General features: G+C 45.5%; 1 protein-coding gene across 1 annotated transcript in view; it reads left to right on the top strand.

Annotated features, from left to right (window-relative positions):
• Window positions 1–326: 326 nt before the first annotated feature.
• LOC138472587 (tyrosine-protein kinase STYK1-like) overlaps window positions 327–23,316 on the top strand; it is a 567,235-nt gene continuing 544,245 nt past the window's right edge. Inside the window, exon 1 of the mRNA XM_069610834.1 lies at window positions 327–413. The gene's annotated coding sequence lies outside the window, so the exon portion shown is untranslated. The remainder of the gene's footprint in view (window positions 414–23,316) is intronic.

Here is a 23,316-nt window from a genome sequence, read left to right as displayed (position 1 = left end):
AAAATGGCTCTCTCATATATACAAATTCCAGGCAGCATGCGCCAAAAGTACCTTGTTCCCAAGAAGGAGCCCTCACAAGCTATTACAATTCCTTAATTATAGGTATCCACACTTCACATTAAAAAATCCTGGCAGCCGTGTGCCAAAAATACTTTTAACTTCAAGGCTGTGCTCATAGACTGGAAGCTGAACCCTTGTTGTGAAAAAAGAGCACTTCCCATCGTTTAGCGGATCATCCTCGCTGTGTCAGCCGTACCAGCTGACAGGACACACCGGCTTCCATACAACTCAACCTCGCTGCTTCAGGCCGCGCCGCCGGACATACGCATCAACTTCTTCACCCTCTCTCTCCAGCAGGAGCCCACGTTAACCGCGCCACACATTCCTTTCCTGGATTAATCCGAAGAGAGCCGGTAAGTTTATAAGGCTTCTTACTGTAATAAACCGCACAAAAGAATATATTATTATTACGCTTGGACGGGAGCGCTGAGTCAGGTGGCCGTCCTCGTCGGCGCATAGCCATGCCCCCAACAGCTTGGGCTTTTGATTAGGCATGGATGTGCATTTGCCAGTCACTGCCATAAGGGTAACACCTGGCCATAAGATGGGAACAGCTGGGAAACTGTGTGAGTACTTCAGCATATGAAGAAGCCATTGCCTTGCATCCATTCATCACTTTTTCAATGTACTACTCTCCCCTCCAGAATTACTTTTTTGTTATTAGCAACCTTATTTGTTCACTTATAATCACGTAGTTAATGCAGCAAAATATATATCATCAATGTAATGTGTAACGGTCCCCAGTCAGTTGATGCACCTTCTGTAGAAATCTGTGTGCAATCAACATCACCTGCCATTTATTGTTTGATATAGTTAACCATTTTATTAAGAATGATGTGAAAAAACGCTATATTCCAACAAAAAATAAACACACTTTAAATTATAGAAACCAACGTTGGGATTTTATGTTTGAGAGAATAGGTGTATGAAGCCTTCTTGAGTACGTGCTACCTCACTAAGAGGTGTGAATGGCCCTTCATCTACCTGGTCATTTGTGCTTTAATGGCTGTGGGGCATAGATCATTGTCCAGGGCAAGCAAACAAATCCTGGCCGGGTCTCCTGCAGTGCAGACACTCAGAATGCTAATTCACGTTTAGAGTGAAATGCCACCCCCCACCCAGACCCCCACACCCAAATGCCTCCAAACCCTCAGGTCCTACTTGCAATGCCTCCTTTCTAGGGGGGCCAAGGTGTGGCCTGGGGGGTGGGGGGCCTGGTCCCACTGCTGTAGGCAGGCCTGGAAGAAACAGGAACATAAATAGTGGTGGTGGAGGAATCCTTCTAGGGATGGGGATTAGGTTGGCAAACTCAACTCCCTTTCTAGGAAGGAGTTTACGTTTCTTTACCCTCCTGGCAGGGGAGATCACAGGAATTGCGAACATTGGTGTAGTCACATTTATGTTAGAAGAGGGAGTAGAGGGAGGACTAGAGGATGAAGATGACACCGGGGCAACAGAAGGGATAAGCATCATAACAGGTGTCAGGGAAGCAGGTCTTATAAAAGATTAGGGCGGCTCATTTTCAAGGTCACACAAATAATGATTTCAACATTTATCAATAGTTTTCTGGGAACAAGGGGCCACGATTTTCAAAGAGCTCTAGCAGAACACCTTACCTAGAGATAAGGGCAAATAGTCAGCTAGATCAGCCATAAATGACCCGGACAGGCTTTGCGTCAGTGCAGTCTTTTGTGTCTGTGCATCACAAAGAGATGATGTCTGTCATGAGGCGTCAGGGGGCGGGGGGCAGGAAATAGAGTCCTGTAAACCAGGAAATGTGAGGGGAGAAAAGCACTGGTGCAACAGCGCAGAAGTTCAAATACTCAAAGTGTGTCTAAAGTGTGATAAGGTAAAACAAGTGCCCCTAAGATCAAAAGACCAGCATTCTATACATAAAATAATATTTTAAAACAAGTTAAAAGTAGTAAAAATAGTTCAAAAGCATCCTCTAAAATATTAAAATATCAAATTAAAAACAACAATTAAAACAAACGTTAGAGATTCAGGAAAATAGATACATTTGGGAAGCATTAGCAGTTTGGATATTGCTCTGGCTATCATTGATAAGGGAAGGACAGACTTTAAATCTATTGTTCTGTTCAAGCACGGATGTGTACTGCGTACATTATCTTGGTACACTCTGTTAAAGTTTTCATTGATCATCATCAGCAAGTATCAAAACAAGTCTTTTGTAACTTTCAACAGAAGTCTTCCCACTCACCCCATGGAGAACATGAAAATAGATACAATATTGATTTGAAATGGTTAATCACTAGTCAGGAAACTGTAACATACGGCTGCTTGATTGACCCTATCATACTGGGTAGAGTATCATCCAGATGTGCTATATGTTATAAGATATCATCTGCAAACAGTGATAATACCTGATTAATCGCAGCCACCCTTAAGTACTGATCCATGAAATTGCTTCTAAATTTACAGGCCAACGGCTTAATAACTAGTGCAAACAAAAGAGTTGATAAAGGGCAGCCCGGTCTGATATGTCTACCTATGTCAAACTGGACGGATGTTAGTTATTTGTCCTGACTTGTGGCAGCGATTCTTTTATAAACCACTGCAAGCCAGCTGAGTTTCCAAGCTGAAGCCAAATTGTTGGAGTATTAAGTGCATAAACTCATAGTCCCCCGACTCGAAGGCTGTTTCTGCATCCAAACTGCCCACCGCCCACCACGTACTCCCCAGGATTAGTATTTACTCATTCTAAAATTAGAAAAAGACATCTTAAGCTGAACGAGGCATTTCTGCTGGGGATAAAAGCCTGCCTGGTCTTCAGCAATCAATGAGGTCATAATCTTGGAGGGCATACCAGCAAAAATGTTAGTTAAAATCTTGCCATCAGTGTTTAATAAGGCCAGTGGTTTGTATGAGCCACATATTGTACTAAACTTGTCTGCATTTAAATAAAGCATAATTGAAGCCTCCTTCAAAGTGGATGGTAATTCTCCCCTTTGCAGGCTCGACGTGTACATATTGTAGAGTTGAGGGTCCAATAGAGCACTTAAAATACTGAAGAACTCAGCAGGTAGCCCATCAGGGCCAGCAGCTTTACCCTTTTGTAAATTTGATACAGCCCAGTTAATATTTTGCACTGTAATTGGAGGATCGATGAGATCCTGTCCGCTGGCTGATATGTGAGTTAGATCCCACCCAAGAGAAGCAGCATAGTAATTCCTAAAAGTATCATTTATCAATTGAGCATCTGAAGTGAGCGTGTCGATCTGTCATTTCAATAGAAGTTACCGGTTTCTAGTCTTGAGTCTACCATACCAACCATGCTAGGGATTTACCAGGTTTATAACCAAATTCATGCTGATATTCGGTAAACTATTTGAACACAAAATGACTTAATCTTTCCAATCCCAGGTTCTATGATATTTGTTCCTCATCCAATTGCTGCACCAATGAGGTGTCTGCTGCATAGCACCTATCAGGTATTTTTATTTAATTCTCCAGAGCTGTCATTTCCCTATTTATTTCCGACTGACACCCCAGCAAGTGGAGATAAGAAATCTAGGATTTTTTTTTTCATATTTTTATTGGTTTAAAAAAAATCTTTAAAACATTTTTTTTGCAAACATCAATTCCTTCACAATAACTCATTAAATATTCCCAGTCCTGCCTAATCTGGGATTAGTGACCTTTGATGCCCCCCACACCACTGTTCTAGATTCACCGATTCCCACATTTAAAAAAAAATATACTGTATTTCGGTGCGTACCATGTGCACATAAGCAATCTCATTTAACATGATCGACTGTAGTCACCTTGTCGGTTTGGTGGTAATTATCCTGGCCATCTGAAAGCCTACCCTCAATGGGGAATGATCAGATAACAATATGTCTGAGTATTATAATGTTGTTCCCGAAACACATGTGAGATACTACCAAACATGATGGCTATCTTGAGAATGTATTGTGGAGCTGGGGCCAGTAACAGAATCTCAGTTCCGGGCTGTCCATTCCCTTCACACTTCACCTGGCTGATATTCCTCGCTGACACTCAAAAATGTTTTAGCCTCTGTCCTCAAAGGTCGGCCACCCTTTCCGGAACTGTGCAGCCATGTATTAAGTATACAAGTGAAGACACCAGCCAAATAATAAGGCAGTCCATTTGCTCAAGTAATATTTTAAGATTTTACTTATAAAAGCATCGATGTCGGGTGCGTATGTATTCAGTATAAGTAATTTAAAATGGTGCAGAATCCATGTTATCCCCACGTATCGGCCTGTACCATCAGAGTACTGCTTTATTAGTAAAAAAGGCACAATCCAGGCTGCAACACCACTGGCCGCTGAGGAGAAGGATGAAAAGTATAGCTGGGCCTTCCATGAAGGGTGCAACTGCCAAGATCCCTCAAGGTATGTCTCTTGTAGCATAGCCACCACAATATTGCACCTTCGCAAGTAGGAGCCTACTTTCTGCCTCTTCACCACTCCATTAATGCCCCTTCGGTCCATGGCCATTGTAGTTCTAAGTCCCTAGCCATAACATTGGCAACATAATGAATTGGAATCAAGGATTTCCCACGACAAATTTGATTTTGTAATGTAGTAGACCAGAAGCCAGTCACCCCAGCAACCCATTGAACAGCAAGAAGGAAAAATCCCACTGTGCTTCACTACTCCAACATGAGCAGCAACATTAAGGAGACCACAGATCCAGGGACCCACTAGAAGACTCATCCCCAACTTTGATAGCAAAATAAGAAAATAGGAGGTGAGGGGGGCTGATAACTGTTCCTGCAAGACAACGAGCAGAGCCCCTCAGTCCACCCACCTTTGGGGGACCTTCCTCGACATTAGAGCATCAAGCATTATGAGCTTAGAACATTAACACCCTTCTATGAACCATCTGCTGATTTACAGAACCAGCAACAATTCAGCAGATAGATGTACTGTAACTGGTTCTTGACGGTAAACTCATAGTATCATAAACTCAAAGTATAACCAGTAATATGTAAATTTGGACAAGAGCATCATTCTCAGCAAGTTATCATTGCTAAAATAGTGAACAATGGCCACAAAGCATAGTTCAGATTTCATGCTCGAAGTAGCTTCTTTGCACCATTAAAGGTTTGTCTTTGTTTCAGCGTGACAACGCTGTAATCCCGTGACAAGGATAGTCTTGTCCCACTATTTAGGTCATCTTGTTCCCATGCCAATGTGAGGACTTTGATCTTCTCTTGGTAGCAAAGGCACTTCATTATGCTTGCCCTGGGAGGGGCACCAGGAATCAGCCTCTGCGACGGGGTACAATGTGCCCTGTCGATCACCAAGCCATGCATGTCGATTATGCCTGAAAAGAAGCTTGGGATAGAAGTTTCTAAAAATGTTTCCATGTTGCTCTTTTTAATCCCCTCAGCCAAGCAGAGGAGTCACACATGTTTTCATAGTGATTCGTCTTGCAAATACGTGACCGTACTTTGAAGCTCAGCAATGCCACCTTGGGGATATTTCTTGACGTGAGCCCCAGAGTCAATTTGGTTGACCCTTTTTCGTTCACCAAAGTTGACCTCCCTTTTTCTTTTATACCCTTCTCCCCTTCACCTCCGCCCCTTAGCAGCACTAATATATATATATATATATATGTATTCAAGGAAAAAACGTTAGTTGCAGGGATGTTAAGGTGAGAACTTAATGCAACAAACACCCTGAAATTCAGCTAAAGCCACCTTAACTTTGCGCTCCCTGTCCCTGCTTCCATGTCACACTCTTAAAGCCCTACAATCTAAGCTCTGGGATTTTATTTGGCCTGGGAACCCACCCGAGTGTCTAGGAGAATCCTTGTCCACCCAAAAGAGCAGGGTACCTGCTGGCGGCCCAGATATCTACAATACTGGGTTTTTCAGATGCTAAGCTTGATAAACGTTGGATGGAGTTTGAACAGGTATGTCTCAGAATCCCTTTGGCTTCCTGGCCCTTGCACCCATCAGCTTGTTCACCTTTGAGTTACTCCATCTTATCCTCTGATCTGGTTACTTTGACCTATTGGGATAGAGCGAGTCACAGGCATCGTCTTACCACTCACCCCTCACTACTGACACTGTTTTTTCACACTCCACCACTGGCCTGGTTAGCAGGGATTTTATCAGCTATAAGAAGGGTAGCCTGTGTGATATGGGTCACTTATTTGATGGAGGGACCCCCTCACCTTTGAGCACTGCCAGACGACTTTCACATTGCCAGAATCTGAGAGATTCCATTATGCACAACGTAGACACTGGGCATCCCATCCTGAGAGCAGAAGAGAGGGTGGAACGGACCTGAGGCATTCTCAGAAGGTGGTGTTGTTTAATCTCTCCAGTCATAGGGTCTCTAACATATGCAAATATTTGTTGATGGACACTGCGGGTAAGCAGGGGGCATTTATGAGTAGCTGTAGAAGGATTTGGGGTGCACAATATCATTTACATCATGGGAGACTATGTGTGGGAGGGCCCATATGTAACACCATATTAGAGAATTCTTACAAAATTGTTTATCGTTGGTATTTCATACCAGACCGTCTGCATGCCATGTACCCACTTGTCTCCTCTTGTTGCTGGAGGGGGTGTGCAGATGTTGGATCCATGGCTCATATATGGTGGCATTGCCCTGTCATTAAGCCCTATTGGGAGGCTTTTCTTACTTTAATCCAGAAAATTGTGGGCATTATGCTTCCCCTAGATCCCTTCGTGGTTTTGTTAGGTGACGTGGATGATCAAGAGATTTTCACCATTGGGGCTCGGCACTCAGTATTATCTAACCACATGCCTACAGCAGCTAAGCTATCACTCAACATTGGATAAAGGGGGATGCTCCCTTGCTCAATATGTGGTGGGCCGAAATGTGGTATATTTGCACCATGCAGAAGATCGCTGCCACCCTCTCTGAATCTTCAATTAAAAGGCGTGTATGGGATCCCATTGTAACCTTTGTGACCTTGAATGACCGTAGCCCTCAGATTCCCCACCAATGGAAATCATTTTACACTACAGTGGTATGGATGGACACTGTCCTGTGGGCTTGTTCTATGATTTTTGGTTGGTGTGCTCCGGCCCCATGTGTTTGCATATTTTGGACTGCTACGGACGATCTGGACACCCCTTTCAAGGCTTGGACTTATTTCTTTTTCTCTTACCCCTTTAACTGAAAGGATTCTGTGTATGTCTCTCCTCTTCTGTTATACCTATTTGTAAGTGTTACTTGTTTGTTTGATTTGACTGGTTTTTGTCTTTCTTTATCTGATATATTGAAAAACTCAATAAAAACACTGTTAAAAAAACGAAACTAAGAAAACACACAGCATCTGGAACTGTGGACTGTCTCCCATCCATACAGCAACTGCGACTGACCCTGCTTATCTTGAAAGCTGGGAAGGTGCCTGTCCCTTCAGGCTATGTTGCTCTAAGTGGTCTTTTAAATTGTGCTAATTTCTTAGGCAACATGGCCTGAGGGTGCCAGCCGCTACCTTGCTTTGAAGCTGAGCAGCAACATTCCCGATTACTGCCTGGATGGGAGTCCCAGATGCCTGTTGTGTGGCCAGTGATTTTTCACCCTCAGCGTCACTGTCAAAATATCTATTTTTCTATAGCCGTGGTTACGAACTACAGATAACCTCTGCTATCTGTAGTAATTTTACATATGAGCTGCACATAGCCGCAATTATCTGTAGTTTATAATAGCCCCGAATATTGGAAAAATGTCAGAAAGAAATAAAAAATGCTTTCTTATCCCACAGGCCCTAACCAAGTGCCCCATCATCTGTGCCAGCTCCCCCTGCGCCCCAGATGGCCTCCTCAACTCCCCTGCCCTCTTCTTTTCCCCAGACAACACATACTGTTTCTGTGACGCAGTTTGCTTTGAGATGTCGGCTATTCGAGGTTATAGTCAAGGTTACAGAACAGCGTTGTGTTGCAAACTCAGTCCCTAGACCCCCTCCAACTCCCAAATTTCACTTGGCGACCTCTAGCCATCCCCCTACCTCTATACTAATGATATTTGCAATTATATTGACCTGAAAATGGCTTTTTCCCTGCTTTTCTTTTTCGGATATTCTCGCTATAGCTACGGCTATCTCTTGCATTGAGAAAAAAGATGGGGGCCGTTTCATTTCTAAAAAAAAAAAAATGGTTTCAGTAATTTACCCAAGATATAGCCATCTATTTTTGGGAAGAAGGCACCCCCTTCTTCGTCAAATATTTAAAAAACTACTGCACGGAGTAACACCACACCACAAAAAGGCCTCTTTTAAATGCTTTGTGCCCAAGTTATTTTGGACCTGGTCCAAATCCGTCCAGCGGTTTGGGTTGTGCGGTACGTCAAAAATTGATCTTGTTTGCCTATGGGAAAATGAATGGGAAGTTGGCCGCAACTTTGGGAAAAAAGTTTTTTTTGGCTTCTTAATAAAATGTATTTTTTAACAAATCTTTACGTAACTTTGCAGTCTGGAGGGGCCTACGCATCCCTAATCAACTTCAAAATGTCACCTTAATCCGTCACACAAATCAAAAGTTATTAACAATAGAATTTTTCAATGTTCCTATGGGAGTACGACTCACCTTAACTATAGGGCAGCGATATATATATATATATATATATATATATATATATATATATATATATATATATATATATATATATATATATATATATATATATATATATATTTTTTTTTTTTATTTACATTTTTAAGAAAGGAGGTGACGGATGCACGCTGGTTCCCAGCTTGGTGTACCTTCCACAGTCCAGTTGATCTTCTCCTCCAAGCGCTTTCATGCCTCTTGCAATCTTCAGGGAGGCAGGCTGTTCAGGTGTTACTGGTTAGTACCAATTGTGGCCTCAGGGAATTCTGGTTGCTGTAGTCAATGCAAGTAGCCAGGAACCAACTCACCCTCCAATTACACAGTGTAAATCCCCAATTAGGGGGAGGGGGTAAAACCAGCAGTGTGGCTCTCTTAAGTAGGGGCATGTGTCACCCCAGTGCCACCACCTCTGGAGCACGGGACTCATTTTATATATACATGTATTTGATCACAACAACGACAAAGGGTCGACCACATTTACAATGACCAAACCAGGGTCAAGGTGACCATGGCATACCATATTTGGTTACAGATGACGACTTTGTGGCAAATATTCCTTTCCAAAATGCATCATGACACAGCTGGAACTATGACTAGAGGTAACATTTCTTTATGCATTGTTAATAAAAACGAACCTGGCTCTATGCTCCATTCTAAACACACACTATAACTCTGATTGCGTTTGGAGGAGAAAGTATGTAACAATCCTCAACGTTCCAGATGTCCTTGCTACTTGAAGACTGTTGGCTTGGCCTCACTGGAAAGGATGTTGAGAAGACTGGTAGTGACAAGAGGAATGGACAGCAGAGGTGGTGGTAACATCAGTGCCACAAATAAAATAAATGAAGGAGACCAATTACACCTGTGGTGTCAGGGTGCTCCTATCCTTTGAGGACCCTGGTATTGGTGGATTGTGACTGGCCATCATCTGTATTTGCTTAAAGCATCTTTCTGTAGTATATAGGTGATAGCACTGAAGACCCCTTTCTGAACCTGTGAGATCAACTGAGTGACTGTGGAAAGCTGCGGGATGCAATCTACTTATGGAAAAGACAAGAAAATGTTATGCCTGCAGATGTGCAGCAGCCGCCTCAGTTGTGCTGCCAAAAATTAAATTTTTGAGTTCTGCTACCCTATTCCTTGCCTCAGCTCCCTCCCACCATGCCACATGGGTCTCCGTCAACAACCTATCTGTTGTTTTATTAGCTTCTTGCAAGAACTGTTTCATGTGCCCCGGCCTGTATCATGTGCCCCGACACCTTTTTTGACGGGAGGCATTGCCCCACGAGCGCCTTCCAATTTTGCACCACTTGCTGCTGCTCAGTATTCATGGCCTTCAGTATAGCCAAGCTTTAGGAAGCAGTCAGTCTGAGAGAGGAGGACTGGGAGGGGTTCAGCTGTGGGCTGGTCCTTGGTCTTCACCGGATGGTCTGAATGGAGCTGCGACTCTTCTACTGCAGCCTGGCCTATTAGGTGCACGTAGCCTTCTCCCTAGACAACACTTACTGTACATCCCTCCGAGTGAGCCTTCTGTAGAGCCTGCTTGTCCACTGTAAAAATGCCAGTGTGAGATACAGAAGGGCTGGCAGAGGTAGTTCATTCGGTGATATTATAGTTCTTTATCCTCAGATGGATGTAGAAACGGGTTATTATCTTTCTCACCTAATTGCCCTCTTGCATGTTCCCTAATATTGCTGGGTACTGCGTTTCAGCTGTTAGAGGGAGGATACGTATGCCTCACTGTCCTTGTGCCTGGACTATAATAGTATAGACATTGCTTGACAGACCTTTGACCCTCTTTATGCCCTTCAGGTCTATGACGTTGAAGGCCTTTTCTTTCTGTGACCTCCACCAAGGGAGGGCGGTGAGTCCTCTCCTGTGGTGCGGGACTCATGCTGGTGTTCGAACACCTTGTTGGAGACGTGCCTCTTTAGGTTGTTTCCCATCTTCTTGAAGTCGTTCAGGTGGTGGTTGTGCACTGCAACCATGTTGAGCTGAATGTGAAGATACTCCTACAGCCTGCTCTTGATGCATAGTGAGCTCTTGGTCATCAGAAATATGAGCCACGCTTCCCACTTAAGAACACCCTTATTGTTATGTTATGGTATGTTATATTCTATGGCACTTATGTATATAGCGCCTACTGCCATTGTTATGGCCTTAAAGTGCTGTGGGGTTGAACGCCCTTCGGTAGACCATAGTCAGAGATGTAGAAGTGAAGAGAGGATTTCTACAATGCACATGTGCATTTTTAGCCATTACAACGGTGGGTTGTGTGATGACTCCTGCAGAGTCATCACTAAACCTCAACCTACGATCTCCTCCCATGTGGCCGGGGGAAGGCAGATGCTACCTGATCATAACCCTGTGGGTGATATCATGAGGGAGGATCACATGGGAGGAGACGGCTATCAGGGGATGTGGTGACACCTTTGGGAGAGACGCAGTATTCATCTTCTTGTGAGGTGAGTGTTCTGTAATTCCCAAATATCTGATGACATGCTGTCAGTGTACAGGTCCCTCACATAAGGAAACCCAAGGAACTTTCTGTGAAAAGTTACCTAGACAGAATAAGTTGCACGCCTTGGGAGTTCCTAGGTCTGATGTGATATCCCCTAATGGCAAGGGATCTGTGTTGAGTGGAATTCTTAACCCTAATGTTAAGTGATACATCACTCCTATAACATTTCCTAACTCTGATTATATCCAGTTAAAGAGTCAAATAGAAATGAATGGACATAAAATATCAAATCCATAATGGACTATAAGAGCATAAGGCCTGTGGGACTGGGATGAGGAAGAAGGACCAGAATTTAATGAAGATCAAGAATGCCATTGAAGGAAACATGCTGTCTAGTTGTTTGAGGTAAGGCACCTGAGCAGTACCTTTAAATTTGAAGATGGAACTCAGATGTGAAAAGGCAGAAAAAGAATGCGCAGAGGCGTAGACAGGGTAGGGCCTCAGCGGGCCGGGCCCACCCAAAATCTGTAAATGCCCACTCAGCAGAGCTGTGTGGGCATTTACAGATGCCAATGTGCCAGCTATATTAGCTTCAGGACCCAATTATTAGATAATCCTGGCTACGTCTCTGTGCAGGAGAGACTTCAATCTCCCGAGCTACAGCTTGGGGTTGGAGTGTTAGTGAAGCTGCAGAGGTGCAAGAAGGTGAGAAGGAAGCTGTGCCGGTTTCCAGAAGGAAGCCGGGACACTGGGAAAGCCGTGGTCACTGAGAGCGGAGCAACAGAGGCTCCCAGTGAGAGAGACCGAGACGGCGAGAGAACCAGAAGACATGGAGACGCTGAAGGGGAAATCCGCTATCCCGCACAGCACTGAAGGAGGACGCGGAAGCCACTAACAATAGCCGGTGAGCCTCTGGAGATTCACAGGGTACCAGGGCGCTTCGTAGCATTTGTGTCTCCCTCAATTAAGTCACAGGGAGTCCGAAAGCAGAATAATGTAAGGAGGGGGAGGCAAAGAGAATCAAGTGAAGGCCTAACCAAACACATTAATTGGAGACAAATAAGAAGGCAAAAAGGGTGCTATTTCTCATTTATGAGAAGTCAATTTGGGGAAACTTGTAACCCACATTGCCAACAGCCAAGAGGTTATTTAAAAGAAGTGAAAGTGCAAGAAGGGCGCATTTCATCATTCATGAGAGGTCAATTTGGAGAAACCTGTAACCCACGTTGCCAACAGCCAAGAAGTTATCCAGAAGGAGCAAGAATGCTACAAGGGTGCAATTGGCCATGTGTTTGATGTCAACTTGGGGAAATCTGTAACATATATTGCCACTAAAAAGACCAACAGTAGAGATAGGAGTTTTCTTCCTGGAAGAACAGTGAACCAGGAAAGGGAGCATTTATAGTTAGTCCTGGCACGCAAGTAGACAAGGAAAGAAAAAGTTGAGTAGAAGAAATGTGGTTGTGGTAAAAAGGTGTTGTGAAGAGACATTGACCACTGTACCATTTTGACAAATTGTGACATTACCAAAAAGTAGAGGTTGCGCTATCCTGTTAAGATTCAATTTGAAACTTGAGAAAGACATTGAGCCTCATTACAAGGTTGACGGTCCGGATACAGCAGTACCGGTAAGCTTACCGGTACCGTTGTCTCGGAACCGCCAAACTCCGAGTTGTGCCGCAGGTGCCTTTGATGCCGCCAGGTCTGCCCTGGCGGAATGAAAGGCACCCGCGAGCACAGCAAGCCTGTAGCACCGGCACCGTTATGAACGGCACCCGCGAAAGGGCAATTACCAGGTTCGTCGGGGTCGGAATACTCCGGTAATTGCCCATTCGCGGGTGCTGGATTTTCTTGCCGATATAGAGGAAACCTTGGCAGTAAAACCAGCAAGGCTACCTCCAACCTCGTTATGAGGCCCATTGTGCCGAGGAAAAAAATTGCCTTTGTTTATGAAAAGGTGTTCGTGAAAGAGAGATTTGCTTTAACAGTAAGAATCATGTGGAGGAGATGTATTGCTTGAGTTTTTCTTGAGCAAGTGAAGTGTTTATGGAAAAGACATTTTCTTTGCCAAGTGTAAAGATGCAGTGGATTGAAAATACGTTTTTTTATTTAATTGGACAGATCTTTGTTGAAACAGAACCGATTCACGATTACTGCTGAATTGATCCAGGGGATGGGACCCCAACCCTGGTCACAAGGAGTACTTTCTAAAAACTATAAGTCTGAACTTTCGTATTGTTTTGTTGAACTGAAGACAGACAAATATTCCTTGTACATTTATGTTGTTTGTATTAGTGTGAGGGTCAGAGACTGTTGGACAATAGGCCATCTTTCTTTTGTTTTAGTTTGCTAGGTAGGGATATTCCCATTGGGATAGGAAAAGATAAGAGTTTATCTCACCTCTTTTATTTTAATAAAATGGCAACATTGAGAAAACTACACCTTTGTGTATGTCTTGCATTTCTGACCCATCACAGTAGGGAGTGGGTAGGTCCCTTGCAGCAACCCATAGTTATCGGGTGAGAGAAACGGCTGGTCCGAATTTTGCGTGGGTCTCCGCTATATTCTATTGGAGGATGTTATGCGTGTTATGGGTGTGTTTATTGAGAGGTACACAGCGGAGTGGGCCATGCCATGCATGATATGTTATGTTTTGTTGTGGTGGTATGCTTGATGTTCCATTGAGGAGAGACTGATACCTGGTTGGAGAGGATCTTGCAGAGCTTATCATGAAGGGTTAACTGGGATATGATAGGTTATTTATAACGCGCTTAATACCCAGAGGTTTCTAAGCGCGTGCCTGGGGATCGAACCTGGGTTTCTCCGTGCTGTCTTGCTTCCAAGGCAGCATGTTGCCGCTGAGCTATCCTCCAGAAACAAGTGCAATCAAAGGGGATGGTGATGCGTCCCTCCTTGTTGACTCCCCAGATTCCCCAACGTTCCCGTCAGGGTGAGTAATAATTCATTCAGGAGGATGGGATGAGTTTGCAAAGGCTGTCGAAGGGACGAGCCAGGTTTTGAGAGCCTTACTGAAGGTGAGCTGTTCCTCTATGCAACGGATGGTTAAAGGGATCGAGTTCCAGGTCGTGGGTGCTAGGACTGAAAAAGAGGAGTCCCCTATTCTTGTTGATTTTGTCACTGGGATGATGAGGAGAAGGGATGTGCCTGATATGAGGTTAATCATCACAGCCAGTCTCTCATCTGGATACACTGTCCTCATTTTTTAAGTCATGGTTCTTGCAGAATCCTGATGGTTTAGGAATTTGTGGGGAGGCTGCATTTCGCATTAGAGGCCACCATATACAGGTATCAGAGACTGGAGGAAATAGATCCAGCAGTTGTAAAGTGTGCAGGTGGGCAGGTGAGGCAGGTGTTCGTAAAGCAGGATACATGTGGGAAAGTACAGGGCACACCAGTGACGTGATTGAAATCTAAGGCAGGCCATAGATCCAGGCAGAGGTGTTTGAATTCATATATGGACGTTCTACATTGACAGGAGCCATCGTAGTGGATTTAATACAAAGGGATGATGGAAGTGGTGCATGTATACATTACTAGCTCAGCACTACATAAAGAGGTGACACAGTATTTCCATAGTTCCAGGGCATTTTGGAGTGTCCATATGGTGCTGAAACCTGTACGAGTTTGTGCAGGCTATTTTTGAATGTGTGTGCAAATGCGCTTTGTTTCTGCATTCACGTGATATGATTTAGATATTAATACACATGAGCCTGGTAACACTGCCAAACCACATTGTGTTTCTCTGCCCAGGTGGAACAGATAAGAATATTTTCCAGGCTTTTTGCCCGATGATCAGATGGGGGTTTGAAGTAGTGGCAGGTTGTACCACACGAGAGTGCCAGACTGGCTCCCATAAACTGGGACTAGGGGTGAGTTTAGGACAGTGCTCAGCAAAATCCCAATAAAGCTAATTGTATCCTTTGATAGGACTGCGCCTCATTGGATTGCCCTGCTGCGGCCACAGGGTTTATATACCTGTCACCTGGATATATCAAGAACTCTATGCAGTATCCTTGTTTTGAATTAGGGGCCCATTTAGTACATTTTTGCACTGTCCAACAACTCCATGTGAAAGTTACTCCCAGTGTAATTTAATTTATGAATTTTTCAATTATTGAGATTATTTGCAACTACGTTGTTGAAATGCAATCAATGGGCCTCATTACAACCCAGGCGGTAAGTTCCCTACTTTACCACCATGGTGTAAACTCCCATTTCCCATTTACCCTTCCCCATTCCCATTTTTGCCCCATAGGGCATAATGGGAGTGGGGAAGGCGCTAATTACGGCACCGTAAATTACGGTGCCGTAATTAGCACCAAGGCGGGTTAGCACCTTGCATTTTAACGCCTGCTACAAGCAGGCGTTAAAATAGTAATGAGGCGTTAAGGGTTAACGGCGCCGAAGGCGCCGTTAAACCCTTAACGCCTGGGTTGTAATGAGGCCCAATGCATGCATTTAAGTAAGATTTTTTGTTTTCATTGCCTTGGCGCTAAATGGCTGTTAAGAAATGCTTAGTAAAATAATGCAGACTATTATTCTTTCTATGTTCTCACGTGGTTCACTTGCAATTTCAGCTGCAGCACTGTGATGCATCGGCGTGAAAGGTTTCTGTAATTATGTTTCCGCCATACAGCCCCCCCACCGTCATAAAGCTTCATGCCAAAAATATAGTGCATCCATGTCCCTTTGGTATGGTAAGTTCACTTATAAAGCACAAATATACACCCTATAAAAGGCACTGTGGTGCTGAAACAAGAAAAGAAACCAGAGCATAGAAATCCCCTGAACCGTGCAGAAAAAAACAGTCATCAAGCCAGAAACAAGAAGGTTTTTAATTTATGGGGGTCATTATCAGTTTGCCGGTATTTCTAGTGGGATACCAGCAAACGGACCTACTGTTACTTCCGCCGGATAGCCCAGTATTACCGGGATATTCCATGTGCCGGCAATAGCAGTCATTCCCCATTTGATAGAGTCCCGTAGAACTCCATTGTAGGAATTTAAGTAATACTGGCTGTTTTTTGCTGGTGGGGGCCCAATTTACGTCCAGCTCTTGGCTGTAGGGAGAAGTGGTGATAACAGAATTACTGCAACTTTTACCAGTACTTTTCCAGCACTGCAAAACGTATAATGACCCCCATGTCTAAAGTATAGATCGTTTTGACATGGCCTGAAAGGCTACTGCCAGAGCTCTGTCGCTTGGTTGGACATTGAGCGCTCCCCCACATCTTTCGACCTTTGAAGCTTATTACTCAAGAAAGCCGGTCCGATTTATAAAAAGGCATTGGGCCTCATTCCAAAGTTGGAGGTAGTCATGGCGCTTGGGGATTTACCGGTCTATTCCGACCTTTGCGGGACCGGTAAGACCCCATTGAAAAAGCCATTCCACATTCCCATTTCAGCCCCCATAGGGCTCAATGGGAAGAGGTAAGGCGCTAATAACAGTACCGCAAATTGCGGTACCGTTATTAGCCCTGAAGTCCCTTAACGGGCCCCATCCATAACGCCTGGTAAAACCGGGCGTTAAGGAAGGCACCCGCTAAGGGATCTCGGAATAGGGCGCAAAGGGATTACTGGCACCGATGTCCTTAACGGTACCCGGTATCCCTTTGCGCCCACCTCGTAATGAGGCCCATTGTGAGAAATACAAAGAGCCTTCAACTTTGTACGTTGGTTTACCAGGGCCCATTGTAAAGCGTGAAGGGCAAAGGAGACATCATCTCTGCACCCCAGATGCAGCCTAATCCTTGTGGCTGCATTATGAACCCTCTGCAGCCGCTGGATGGATAATTTAGGCAATCCTAGATAAATTGCATTACAGAAGTCCAATGTGCTTGATATAAAAGCATTCCACAATTGAATCCTGTGAGGAAATGCAAAGTAGTCCAGGAATCTCTTTAGTGAGCGCAGGGGGGAGAAGCAAACACTGGAGACTCAAGAAATGTGGGCCTCAAGAGATAACGACTCATCCAGCCACAACCCCAGATTTCTGACCTTCGAGACAGGAGTCGGGCTGGAGCACAGAGATGAGGGCCTTCACTGCGGGAGCCAAGTCGTTGCTGAGAGGACGTCATGCTTAGAAGACCTAAGGTTACACATAGCCAAGTAGTACACCAACATTTCGTTTTATTATGTTCAATTTAAGCCGTTTTTTAATTGAAACTCTTTTATTAAAATGAGCAACAAATACAGAAAAAAACTGAATACCAACCAATGCCCTATCGAGTAACCATAATACAGGTCAGGAGAATCACATATGGGGGATGTAAAGAGTGAGAGAGAGGAAGCAGTCGGGGCTTCACAGGTACAGACTACACTGCATAGATTACTCTTCCAAAAGGAATATAACCAAAGCCCCAAACATCCTGTATCCTGTATGGATCGTACATCTCCCATAGCCACCGTGGCCTCTCCATTCCACGCCGGTGGACCAGAGCGTGCCTCTCATGCCTACACAGGCCCGAAATAGCCCCCTCCCAAATAGTCAGAAGTGGCCACTCCAGGGATTTCCACCTAATAAGAATAGCCTTTCTGGCGGCAGCATCGTGTGCAGAAGCCGGATAACATTATTGACGTCATAGCATTCCTCCACCCCTGCCCTGAACAGCATGGCCCCAGGCTCCAGTCTAGCCACTACCCCTGGTATTCAAACCACTGCATCCTGTATTAAGCCCCAGAACCTATGACTCACCGGGCAAACCCAGAACAGATGACCCAACGTCCCTCGGTGCCCACAGCCCCGCAACAATCCGGTGATGTCGGTTGTTTTCTTCGCTGCTAGTTCCGATGGCGCATAATAGTATCTTTGGACAATCTCATACTGGATTTCTCTGTTCCCCCATGCTAAATGAGACCTCTGTGACCCGGGAGAATAAAATGTAAATGTCCCCACAGTCTAGCTGAACTTTGAGTTCAGTAGCCCACTGCTGAGCCATAATCGGGTTCCTCGCCATATAGTTTGGGATACTAAGCTCGTACAAGGTCTTTAGCATAGGGAATTCCAATTTATCTCGAGCTCCATTTCGCAGGATGAAGGGCTGTGCGAGAACCTGAGTGTTGTCATCTGAGATTGGACCATGGAGAGCACAGCCCTGTGCTCCTGCCACTTGCTTTGCCCCAGCCCCAGCCTTGTCCTTACCTCAGCGAAGGGCAATGGGGTTGCCTCCTCAAATAGATCCATTAGGCTCACTTTTCGGCTGAGTTCACACCTTGTCCATCTCTCTCTGCCCTTCGGGTTAGTCACCCTACCCTTCTCAACAATTGCACCTAGCTTCACAGGGACCCTCCCACAACAGAATGACAAGCAATATGTTTTGGAAGGCAAGTCCAAGGAAGGGCCACCGCCTCCTGCGGGGAGAGGAGCTGCAGCCGCACCAGCTCCGTTCTATACCAGCTGGTGACTACGGGTGGGTCAGCCATCGCTTGACCCAACATGCCTGTGCCGCCAGGAAGTAGGACTGCCACGATGGGAGGGCCAAACCCTCATCTTGTCTGGCGGCATTTAGCCACTCTGTTCGCAACCTGGCCTTCTTATGTCACCACAGAAATGTCCCTATGTGTTTGTCAAGATCCTGTGTCATGCTTTTCGGCGTGGGGAATTATGTGATCTGGGCCAAGTAGACTAGTTTAGGAACGGTGTTCATCTTAATCACCTTAACCCTTCCATGCAGTGGCAGAGGTAATACATTCAACCTAACCAGCTCGGTCTAGATATTTGAAATCATCCCCGGGTAGTTGTCTCAAACAAACGTTCCTATTGAGCCACCCACGTATATTTCCAAGTATTTAATGGCAATCAGCTACAATCTGAATGGGGCCATCCTCCGCCACCCCACGAGTCCCGGAGGATATCTAGCTGCAGCGGTAGAATCTCAGATTTATCATAGTTGACATTATAAGCAGCAGTTGGGGCAAAAGCATTCCGAATGGCCTTGATGCAGGGTAGGTTAGGTCGCAATTCTGCCACATACAGCAGGGCATCATCCGCGTATATGGAAATGCGATGTTCAACCCCGGATCTTGTGATACCCTTCAGTAAATTATCCTGCCAATCCTAGCTGGTGGTGGTTCTATAACCAGGGCATAAAGGACATGGGTCAGGGGGCAACCCTGCCTTGTACCCATATACAGTTGAAAGGGAGCCATGGTGAACCTGTTAGTGACAACAGAAGCCTGTGGGCAGCACTATAGGAGTCCCACCAAATCCAAGAAATATCCCTCGATATCAAAGGTTTGCAATATCGTGAACATATAGCTCTACTTAACTTTATCGAACGCCTTTTTGGCATTGAGGGATACAACAATATCTTCCTGGCACGCCTCCGCCGCCTTCACATTTAGTAAGCATCTCATATTATCACATGAGTGATGCCCAAGAATAAATTCTGTCTGGTCTGAATGGACAAGCTTTGGGAGAACACAGTCTAGGTGATGAGCTAAACATTTGGCCAAGATCTTAGCGTCTGTATTAATAAGGGATATCGGGCTGTAGGTGCTCACTCAGTGGGGTCCTAGTCCGGCTTGGGGAAGAAAATGATGTTGTCCCCTAAAAGTGAGTCTGGCAGAGCACACCTGGTCTGTGCTTCATTAAACACAGTGGTCAATTTGGGAGACAGTTTATCTACCAGGGCTTTATATAGTTTGATTGGGAGGCCACCCGGGATGGTAGCTACTGTGGTCGCCACCTGCCCCTCCTCAATAGGGGCATTCATCAGCATTCAGCAGCTCCAGGTCCTCCCTGAAAACAATGGGCCGACCACGGTTCTCGAGGAAGGCCAAATCTGCACCATTTTCCCACGACGCCGGCTCTGCATGCAACTCTTGATAGAAGTCCACAAAGCGCTCATTGATCGCTTTAATATCGTTAAGAAGCGAACCAGGCTTGGACTTAACCGCATCAATGAGTTATGCTCTCTGGCGAAACTTCAATAGGACCGCCATGGGTTGCAGAGGGTCATTATTACTTTTGAAGAAGGACTGGGCACATTTAGCAAAGAACTTCTGCACACGCTGCTTTGTGCAGTTCGTGAGTTCCCTTCTGCAGGCTGTGAGTTTACTCTGCCGAGAGCGATCCAGTGTAACCTTGTGAGCCTGTTCCAGTCATTGAAGGTCAGCCTGGAGCTGTTTCTCATTTTGCTGCCTCCCTTTCAGTTTAAAGGCCCACTTGGCAATACATCGCCCCCGAAGAGAAGCTTAGAAATCCCTCCAGCATGTGTGTAACGCTCCATCAGGTTCTACTCCCAAAAGCAGTCTATGTGCTGCTCTAAATGGTCAACAAAATCATGGTATTGCAGGGTGGCGAAGCACCATCAGGTCGTGGTCTGAAAAGCGTGATGAGCCAGATCACGCATTGAAACACTATAGACAGCATGGGTGAGGCTAGTAGCCAATAATCAAGGTGGGCGTGGCTTCCGCAGTGGTTAAAATTGAAAGAATAGACCTGCCGCTGTGGATGTATCTACCTCCACACGTCTCTCATACGGAGCTTCCCCAGAAGGGCCCTAGTCTTTCCGCTGAGCCTCAAACAAGGCGAATGCAGAGGCTGTCTTCAATCTCAGGAGCCAAGGCTACATTTAAGTCTTCTCCCACAAATGTCAGGGGCCCCATATAGGGGGCACATTGAGTGAACACATGGGCAGAAAATCCTACATTAGCATTGGTTGGGCCATAGATGTTCAGCAGAGTGACACATTGCTGGAAAAGCAGCCCCCTTACCATCACATAACGCCTATCAGGGTCGGACAGGATCGAGATTGGGATAAAGGGTAGCCTTTTATGAAGGAGAATGTACACCCCCCGCTTGCATGGAAAGGGAGTGAGAAATGCCAGCCCCACCCTTCCCAATGCTAGCTTCAGTCATGTCTAGGTGGTTCTCCTGTAGGAAGGCTATGTCCTCCCTCTTCATTCCACAGCAGATTTAACATCCTCTGGCACTTAATCTGGTTGCCCAGGCCCTGAATGTTCAGGGAAACAAATCGAATCTTACTCATGTCGGAGACCTGTATACTCAAATACACTCTCCAACCCCCTGTCCTTCCTGGGGCTTTATAGGACCCTTATCAGGTTCCAAGGATGCCCCCTCGCCATCCCATGGGTACCACCCTCGTCAATGTTTTCCCACCCACAGTGAGTCTCAACCTGACCCATATACCTACCCCCCATGAATCCCCCAAATAGTCAGCAAGGAACTTCTCTTCTGCCTCCACCCCCCAACATATCAGTATAACACTGTAACAACAGTCCCCAGAGGAAGAGCCTAATAAGAACAGTGAGCAGTGTAAAGACTGGAGGGGGGTATCTGTACTTCTGCCCTCTATATGGCAGAGTAGAGGAACCTGGCACCCCAGGCAAGGTTCTCTATATGGTAGCTATGGACGAGCAACCAAGGCTTAAGCTCTCAGGAGGTGATACAGGCTGGTTCTTAAGTACAGTGAGTCCCCAAACCCCCACAAAGGAATTCCCACACCATGGTTTCTGCTACACAGTTTTTATATAAAAATAAGGTTCAGAGATATATACACAATTTAATAGCACACTTTGTGCTCTGGTAATTCTAAATGGCAAATCTATACAGTTTTATGTGGTACCACACTTAGACTTTAGATTCCTTTAAAATGCATCAACTGCTGGCAGTTACAATAGAGTATATACATCATTCAGTAAGGTGTGACAACATAGACGCTAAGGAAGGAAGGCAGGTTAAGGTTAAACAATGGCAGAATTAATTCTTTGAATGTAGATATACAATTCTGCATGAGGATCCCCCACCTAGGCAACCTGTAATAAAGAGTTATCTAGCCTTGCTTCTTGGTTAAAAAGTTAAACCACTCCAATGTATCTGAAATGGAAGAGTTTCTTCAATGGTTCGTCGACGGTATCCATCGAGGATGGACCCCCTTTGAAGAAGGAGCCACTTGGCGTCGAGATCCTCAAAGAAAAGTGGAACACTTGCAGCTGTACAGCTGCTTCGACCTTCGCGGTGCTCTTTGACGATCGATCATTCTTCGATGCCGGAAGTCCTGGGAAGGTGAGCCGTGCGGTAAACCTTGGGGCAAAGTGTTTGGTGCTTCAAATAAGACTCAGTGATGGATGCAGGCTCGGCAGCGGCCTGTGGGTGTCGGGAGTCGCGTTTGTTTGGTCCTCTGGCATGTCGGTGCTGCAGCCGCAGCATGTACCTTGGGATAGCTTCGGCAATCGGGACTCGACCACAGACTGGACCTCGGATCTTCACTCCATCTTTGGGACGTTCTTGTCGGCTTCTGGGGCGAGAAACCCACTAGCTGTCTTTCCTCGGTAGTTGGCGACCTTGACTTTCTCCGGCAGGACAAAGTGGTTGAGGGTGATGGCAAGGGAGCCCTCTGTCAAATGTTCTTAGGAAAGTGGAGCTTTCTCCTCTCTGGGGATCAAACAGCACAGCATCTAGGTGTTTCACCGCTTCTAGGCAACACAATTCAACTTGGCTTCCAGCGGTCACGGAAATCTTTCAACCCCGGTCAATGCCAATGGACTTCAACGGACCCCTTCTCCGGTTGACAGCCGTTCGTGACTGGCTTCCAGGGTGCCTTGATGAATGACATCAGTTTTGCATGATGGTGCCTCGTAGCTTGGAGAGAGGTTTCCTAGCCAGGTACTCTCTCGGATCAGTGCTCGACAGACTCAACAGCTCTTATATTGTCTCAAAGGAAAAGCGGGAGCAATCTTCACCTCCAGCTGGGCTTCAAGGATGAGCTTCAAGTTTCAACTTCAGCTTCTGAACAAATTGGTGAGAGGTCCCAGATATACACATCTGTCCCTCATTCTCTCTGGCTGAGCCAGGCTCAGTTAGCCAATCATACAGAAGGGCATTCATGCAGGCAGGCAGCCAATCAGGCTCATGGGCATTCAGGCCCTTTACTTCCACCCAGACACCCATACCAAGGAATGTGGATTGGGGCAAACACCCAGCCTTTCAGCACATCACACTGCATTCATGTCAGTTTCATGGAGGCCTATCTCATTCATTGTGTCACACACACAGAAACCAGACACCCATAACATGGAATGCATATTGGTCACACATTCTATTCACACAGGTTCCATCCCAAGGGCGTACCCACAACATAGAGTCACTGGGAAGGGTCCAGCCTTTCTGGGCTGGGCTTCTCCACAATACCATATATGGTTCTTCAACCCAACAGCTAGTCAGTCA

Source organism: Ambystoma mexicanum, chromosome 8 (assembly GCF_040938575.1).
Source record: "Ambystoma mexicanum isolate Mex_15411 chromosome 8, UKY_AmexF1_1, whole genome shotgun sequence".
NCBI lineage: Eukaryota > Metazoa > Chordata > Amphibia > Caudata > Ambystomatidae > Ambystoma > Ambystoma mexicanum.
Note: the sequence above shows the minus strand (reverse complement) of the source record. Positions and strands in the feature narration are given on the sequence as shown.